The sequence below is a fragment of the Sinocyclocheilus anshuiensis genome, unplaced genomic scaffold (genome assembly GCF_001515605.1).
Source record: "Sinocyclocheilus anshuiensis isolate Anshui unplaced genomic scaffold, SAMN03320099.WGS_v1.1 scaffold440, whole genome shotgun sequence".
In the NCBI taxonomy this organism is placed as follows: Eukaryota; Metazoa; Chordata; class Actinopteri; order Cypriniformes; family Cyprinidae; genus Sinocyclocheilus; species Sinocyclocheilus anshuiensis.
The window spans coordinates 3,062-10,647 of NW_015555717.1; the positions used below are offsets into that span (position 1 = coordinate 3,062).

Sequence of the window (7,586 nt, forward strand, 5' to 3'; positions counted from 1 at the left end):
AAGTGTCCATTATCTTTTGAGTCAAATTCTTACATTTAATCAGTCAATTATAACAATAATACATTTAGGCTGTTATTTAACAAATGAAATCAGTATCAGCAAAATTTATCTTTGCAGAATTGCATATGAAGTGACATTTAGATGTAGGCTATTTACACATGTCAATGCAGCTTAGAGGGACATGGAATGCTTTAACCTGCAGTTACAAATGCATAAATAATGTTTTGATATTTTAAGCATGAAATGTTGAATACTGATATTTGAAATTATTAAACAAATGAAAAGATACATTAAATGTAAAATTAAAACAATTAAAACCGCCAGTAGGTGGCAGCAAGTCACTGTTAATAAGTGAGTCATTGCGATTGAACCGACTCATTTAAACGGTTGATTCATTCAGGAACGAAACACCGTCATGTTGCTCAGAGACACAAAACAGTGCTTTGGCTTTGTTTGGAATGATTTTTGTTGGCGAAATAGAGCAAAAGCAGGCATGGTGCCTAAAACGTAAGTCTCTTAATATTAACTTATTGTTTACTGAACTGTTGTATAAAATGAATATCATATTTGTAACCATGCTGATTATTTTTTAAAACGGCACTCTTCGTGTGATATTTATTGATTAACTATATGAAATGATATAAATATATACATTTTCTGCCCCCTTATCTTGAATTATGTGATCATTCTTAATGCATATTAATAGACTGAATCATGCAGTGCAAGAACGCACTCTAAATACGTACGTGCACTAAGTTAGTGTACATTAGTCACTTATGCGTGCACTCTGTAGGTGTGTTTTGTTTGGTGTTTGCAATATAGTCGATAATGTGATGTCTCACGAGTTCAGTATTTGCGCTAAACCTGCGCAGATTTGGCTTGTATGAACTTCCCCAAGAAATTAATAAGTGAACATAACTTACGAAAAGTAACCCGCCAAATTGGCTAGTGATTTGCAATCGTTCCCTGCCACAGCTGATTTTTACCCGCATTTGGCGGGTGTTCATTTCAAACCCTGGTCTGGGGGTATGGTTTTCCAGCATTTTTTTATTTATTTTTGGTAACACTGATAAAGACCCTTTAGACCAAACACCAGAGCTGAATTAAGATTGATTGATTAATTTGAGAATGATTCATTGGCATTGCTAGTTCTGACATAAATACAGGGCATATGTCACAATTGCTGAAACATTCTCCAAAAAAAAAAAAACATAAAATAAAAAATCAGTTGGAGTGCTCATGGTACAAAGCACAGTAGATACACCTGCATGTGGCACTGTCTTGGTTCTACATCGTTTAGCGTAAATACATGTTCTTCCAGTTCTTGGAACACAATAGTATTACCAAAAAGTATACCCAAATATTTTAAGATACTAAGAGAAACTAAAAATGTATTAAAAGGAGAGTGGTGAAAGAAGGAAAATAAATTAAGCTGAAGCAGGCAGGTCAGATAGACCATTATGACGCAATTGTTGCCAGCTTTTGAGTGCATTTTTTAGTGTAAATGCCAATGCCTTTAAATGACATGTTGTGATACCATTGTTGCAATTTTTACCATAAATAATTTGAAATGGCTAAGGGGAATTATTTAATACACTGTTATATTTGATCTATATTCTTTTCTCAATGTCTGCTGTCACATTCTAGGTAAATGTGACAACAGACATTGAGAAAACAATATAGATCAAATATAACATTATTATAATTAATAAAATTCTTAAAATTCTTAATTAATTAAATTATTCTTCCATAAAGAAGTGGAGGTTAATGAAGGGTCACTTCCCATACCTCGCAGGTTTTTTTTTAAGCTCTTATTTTCTCTCTGTATGTAAAGTTGCTGCAATGATAAATTCTATACCTTGTGGCATATTTCAAAACTGTGATGGAAATGTTGGCCCGCAGAAGAAATTTTTTTTTTGAGCTGGTAATCATACCTCAATCTACCCTCTATCTGAGACAGCTTGGCTAGAAGAGGTGTTATTTATTTATTTACATTTACAACAAGAAGATCAGTGGGTACATTTGACTCAAAATTGGAACCCATTTTGTCATATCTAAAAAAAAATAAAAATTACTCCGCACTTAATTTACCCTATATCCCAATTGTTCCATAAATCAAAATCAAAAGAAAATGCAGCGTTCCATGTTTTACAATATATTACTTTATTCCTTCAATAATAATAACTATGGAAGCCCGTTTTTGCCACAGTTGAGAAAAAATTTGATTATGTAAGTCATAATAATGAGAAACTTTCTCGTAATAATGACTTAACATCTCGTAATAACGAGAGACTTTCTCATAATAATGAGTAACTTTCTCGAAATAATGATAAACTTTCACATAATAATGATTTAACATCTCTTAATGAGAAACTTTCTCAAAATAATGATAAACTTTCTCATAATAATGATAAACTTTCTCAAAATAATGAGAAACGTTCTCGTAATAATGAGAAACCTTCATGTAATAATGATTTAACATCTCGAAATAATGAGAAACTTTCTCACAATAATGAGAAACTTTCACGTAATAATGACAACATCTCTGAGAAACTTTCTCGTAATTCTCATGATTATGACTTGTAATTATGACTTGTTCTCGTAACTCTGGCGGAAATGGGCTTCCATAAATAATAATGATAATAATAATAATAATAATAATCTACCTGTTCACAAATTTCTACTGTTATGTTGTTTAACTTTTTCTCTTAATTAGATGTTTTAGATACCTGTGTCTAATTCTTGTTTAAAGGGCTCTTAAAAGTATGACATACATTTAAAATTTCCACTGTATGCAGGATAGATTACCAATAATTCTTCAAATATTGGAAACAAAACTTTTATTTTCACCTATTCTTTGCTGTGTCCAATGAGATCACTAACTCTAAATGATGCATATTAATGTTGTCTACTAAAGTACAAAGAGTGTATCAAATCACTGGCATTTGGAAGATGAATGCGAGATCAATCAGAAGGATGCTCATCTTTCTTTACATACTCCTATTTTTTATATTGCATTCATACAAAGGTGGAAAAGACCATTTGTCGTATGATGGGAGAATCCAAATACCCGCTACTGTCTAAAAATTGAGACGTTATAATTGGAACACTAAAGAAACAGTGTTCACAGTAAAACATTATCATCATTTGAGTTTAGGCAAAAACCTCAACGTCTGTTTTGCTCCAGGTATGTTGCATTGGAAAGATGCATTTATTAAAATCAGATTGGTTATCTAGATTAATTTGTAGTATATATACATTTATGTATGTAACTTTGTTTACTAATGCAGAACTGATTAAATGTGTTCACAGTGTGAATCTAATAGATTTTCGAATGGCTCAAATGATGATATTTGCCATTGAGGAGATTAACACAAATGAAAGCTCCCAAATGTTTCTATTGGCTAGAGAATCTATGATACATGTGGTTCAAGACTGTCTTCTATGAGTGCAACTATGGCATTGATGAATGGTCAGGAGTTTTCAGCAGGTAACAGATGCAATGGACAGTCTCCTATATATGCTATCATAGGAGAAACATGCAGTCTTCTGCTACAGTGATTCTCTCTAGAACTACAGGACCTTTTAAAATTCCAGTGGTAAGGATCAATAATAGTAGAAGTTTGACCATAGTGATACTATTGTCAGGATTATGGACTTATCTGTGTGTGTTTTTGCCCCTGTGACCCAGTTTCTTCCTCATGTTGATTGTGTTAATTTGATTCCAGGTGTGTCTCGTTCCTCCCTAATTATCCTGCCTTTAAAAGCCCTAGTCCTTTCAGTTAGTGTTTGTCGGGTCTATTAGTTGAATGTCCTCCTTGTTCTCGGTTTTCCTGTGGATTATTAAAGACTGTGTTGTTCAAGAACTCCTCGTTTCCTCGTTCCTCATTTGCTCCCTGAGTGAATTGTGACAGAAGACCTGACCCAAACAGTTACCGCCGTGTTTTCCCCTCCGTTTGTTTTCCGTGTTTTTTTCTCTCAGTGTTTTTGTTTCCGTTGTGTGCCCCATGGATCCCCTCCTTCGCCCCGAATTCATCCTCCTCCTGCTGGAGCAGGGGGAAAATTCGCTCGAGGGTCATACCAGACTGTTTCAGGCTGTAACAACGTTCGTAGTCACGGGAAGGAGGCGGGAACCGGCGAACATTTAAACAAAACTTTAATAAAATAAACAAACACAAAATGAAAGTAACGCGGCAGCCCCTCGCGGACAACTACCGCACACAAAACACAAAATAAAGTCCAGGCCTGGTCCTCTCTCATCTTTCACTGTTGTAGCTCCTCCTTTTATCCTTCCGGAGCTCCTCCGTGGGACTCGAGACCGGTGAGTGGTGCAGTGGTGCATCTCACCACCTATCCGGACAATGCGCTTTGCGCGTTCTATGACGCCAGCCTCAACACCGCGTGCAGATCGCCATCGTCCGAAGATGGCCCTCGAGCGGAATTCACCGCCTTTGTGGAGTGGACACTGGCGAGAAATGGATCTCCGTTCCCCGCCTGTTCCCAGGAGTTAATCGCCAGTGCCACTCCTGACCCAGAGCGCAGCCCACCATCTCCCCGATGTGTGGAGCGCATGCCCGTGCCCACCGCTGACGGAGAGCCAGAGCCCGCCGCGACCGAAAGCGACAGAGCTGAGGATCCCTGCGGAGCCAGAGGCCGTGACGTTAGTCAAGGTGTGTGAGCCGGCAACAACGCCTGCCACAAGGGAGAAAGCCACGGACAGTGTGAGCGCGGAGAGGAGCTCTGCCCCCTGCACCGCGGCTGAGGGTGAGCTGAGTATGGCGCGGCAAAAGGGTAGCCCTCCTTCGTCCTTGTTTCCCTCGTCCAGCCCTGAGGGGGCTTCCGATCCTCCAGTGCCCGCTCCTAGAAAGCGCCTTCCAGAGCGCCCTCCAGTGCCCGCTCCTAGAAAGCACCCTCCTGTGGCCGCTCCTCGAAAATGACCGCCCTCCCACCCGCTCCACCGCTATCGTCTGGCAGCCCCTCTGCTCGCCCTCAGCCCACCATCATTGCAGTGCGAGCCCCGCGGGACTGCCATCCTCCAGCGTCGCCGTGGCTGGAGTCTCCCTTGACTCCGCCTTGCCTTCCAAAGCGCCCTCCTGTGGCCGCTCCTCGAAAATGCCCGCCCTCCCACCCGCTCCAGCCTCTTCCACCGCTGTCGTCTGGCAGCCCCTCTGCTCGCCCTCAGCCCACCATCATTGCGGTCCATTTTGTACTGTTTCTTTGTTTCATGTGCTTTCTTTTTCAGATAAGTCCCTCAGCTACTAGGAAACATTACCCATCATTCTTCAGGACTATTGCTAGTGACTACCATGAGAGCAGAGGACTTGAATATATAGTCAAATACTTTGGCTGGTCTTGGGTGGGAGATGTGAACAGTGACAATGACTATGGAAACAAAGGAATGGCCATAGTTCTGAAAACAGCCCAGGAGGAGGGAATTTGTGTGGAGTACTCTGTGAAATTCTATTGGACAGAGCCTGAAAAACTCCAAAAAGTAGTAGAGACAATAAAAAAGGCACTGCAAAAGTGATAGTTGCATTTCTTTCTCAAGCTGAGATGGGTAATCTGTTTGATCAGCTAAGTAATGAGAACATTACAAACTTCCAAATGATTGGAGTGGAGGCTTGGATAACTGCAGAAAGTTTGCTGACTCCAAACAGTTTCATGTTCTGGGAGGATCACTGGGGTTTGCAGTGAGAAAAAATGATATTGAAGGTTTTGCAGATTATGTTACAAAAAAATTCTGGGACACAGCTTTTCCATGCTCACAGAGTGAGGGGAATTCATCTCAATATGGATTAAATTGCAGCAGATATCAGGATCTGCTTGTGCAGAAAAATGACAATGAAGATGTTACTGTGGCTCATTCACTACACAGTCTACTCAGCTGTAAAGAACAAGCAAGAGGTTAACAATTTCTTCAACACTTGAAGAAATATAACTGTATATTAACACTTCATAAATGTCAAAATTGTCTTTTTTTTCCAGGTGGTTTTCAGGTGCTTAAAAAGGTAGATTTCACTATAAAGATGGGAGATCGTGTGGTTTGACAGCACTGGTGCAGTTGTAGCCCAATATTAAGTTATGAACTGGCAGCAGGATACAGATAGATCAATACAGTTCAAACCAGTGGGATACTATGATGCTTCACTACCTCCTGACCAGCGCTTTGTGATCAACACTGCAAACATTATTTGGGCTGGAGGACAACTGGAGGTAAATGGCAATGAACAGATTATTAAACTTTTAAAATGGGTGACCATTATGTCAAAATCTAAAGATAAAAATAATGCATGTTTTGATCTGAAGGATGTAAAGATATAAGACCAATAATTTAGTAAATACCTAAACAATGCCCTCCACCACTCCACAAGTCTCTTCAACTGTGGAGTATTATCAAGTGAGGACAGAAAATATGCCCTCCTTTTAAAATTTTTTGATAAAGTAACTACAGTAGTCAACATTTGAAGTGGATCAAAAAAGTTAATCAAAGTTGTCCTAAGACAAGAACGGGTATTGTTTTGGTTTTAGGGACAACTTTGATGAAAGGTTTTGATCCACTTCAAATGTTGACTACTGTATTTTGAGCAAATGCGTTTGGTAAATATTTAATAATATTTCATGTAATGAAATATTATATAAAATACAATTAATAATAATAATAATAATAATAATAATAATAATAATAATAAATAAGGCCTACTTCCTATGTCTGTTTGTTCCAAATCAATATTAGCTATGGGTTCCTAATATTTTATCCTTCAAAGATCCTTCAATTATGTTCTTGGTTATTTATTATCAAATTTAGCTTCATTTTCTAAAAACAGTACAAATAACTGATGTATTGTGTCCATGTAGAAGCCAAGGTCTGTGTGCAGTGAGAGCTGTCCTCCAGGCAGTAGTAAGGCTAAAAGAAGACCGGTCTACTGTTATGACTGTATTCCATGTGCAGAATGAGAATTTAGTAATGAGACAGGTAAACTTAAGACATTCTCAAAGTACCGAAGAAAATTAGTTAGTTGTTTTCATTTTTTATTTATTTTTTTACATTTTCCTTTTGCTTTAAAGGATGCAGGTGCTCATCAATTTAAATAATTTTCCTTTTGACTATGTAATGGAGAGGGCGTGACAAAGAAGATCCAAATGCGAGCTTTTATTAAAAGTGATCTTGGTCAAAACAGGCAGGGTCGAACACCAGCAAACAACTATATCCAAGGCAAGGCAAAAAAGTAATCCAAAAAAGGCAAAGGTCAGGTTGGGCAGCAAACAATCACAAAAAAACAAGGAAACAGTCCAAGGTCCAAAACTCAGGCAAGGCAAGGCATGGCAAAACAAGGCTAGACAAAAACAAGGCAAGGAAAACATGGAAATACGCTCAGTAGTGTCCACTAACAGCTAAACAAGACTTCGCAATCGGTGCGTTCCAAACGGGATATATCGCCCTCCGAAGGGCATTTTGTAGTGAAAACAATCATGGCCGCCATATTGAAGGGTCGTTCCAAAACGAGTGGCCCTTCGGAATGAAAGAGTTTTTTTGACTCCTATACCCTTCATCCCCTTGAAGCTCTCACTCTGGATGGTAAACCCTT

General features: G+C 38.7%; 1 pseudogene; it reads left to right on the forward strand.

Annotated features, from left to right (window-relative positions):
• Nucleotides 1-5,242: 5,242 nt before the first annotated feature.
• On the forward strand, nucleotides 5,243-6,954 carry LOC107672335 (extracellular calcium-sensing receptor-like; annotated as a pseudogene).
• Nucleotides 6,955-7,586: the final 632 nt, after the last annotated feature.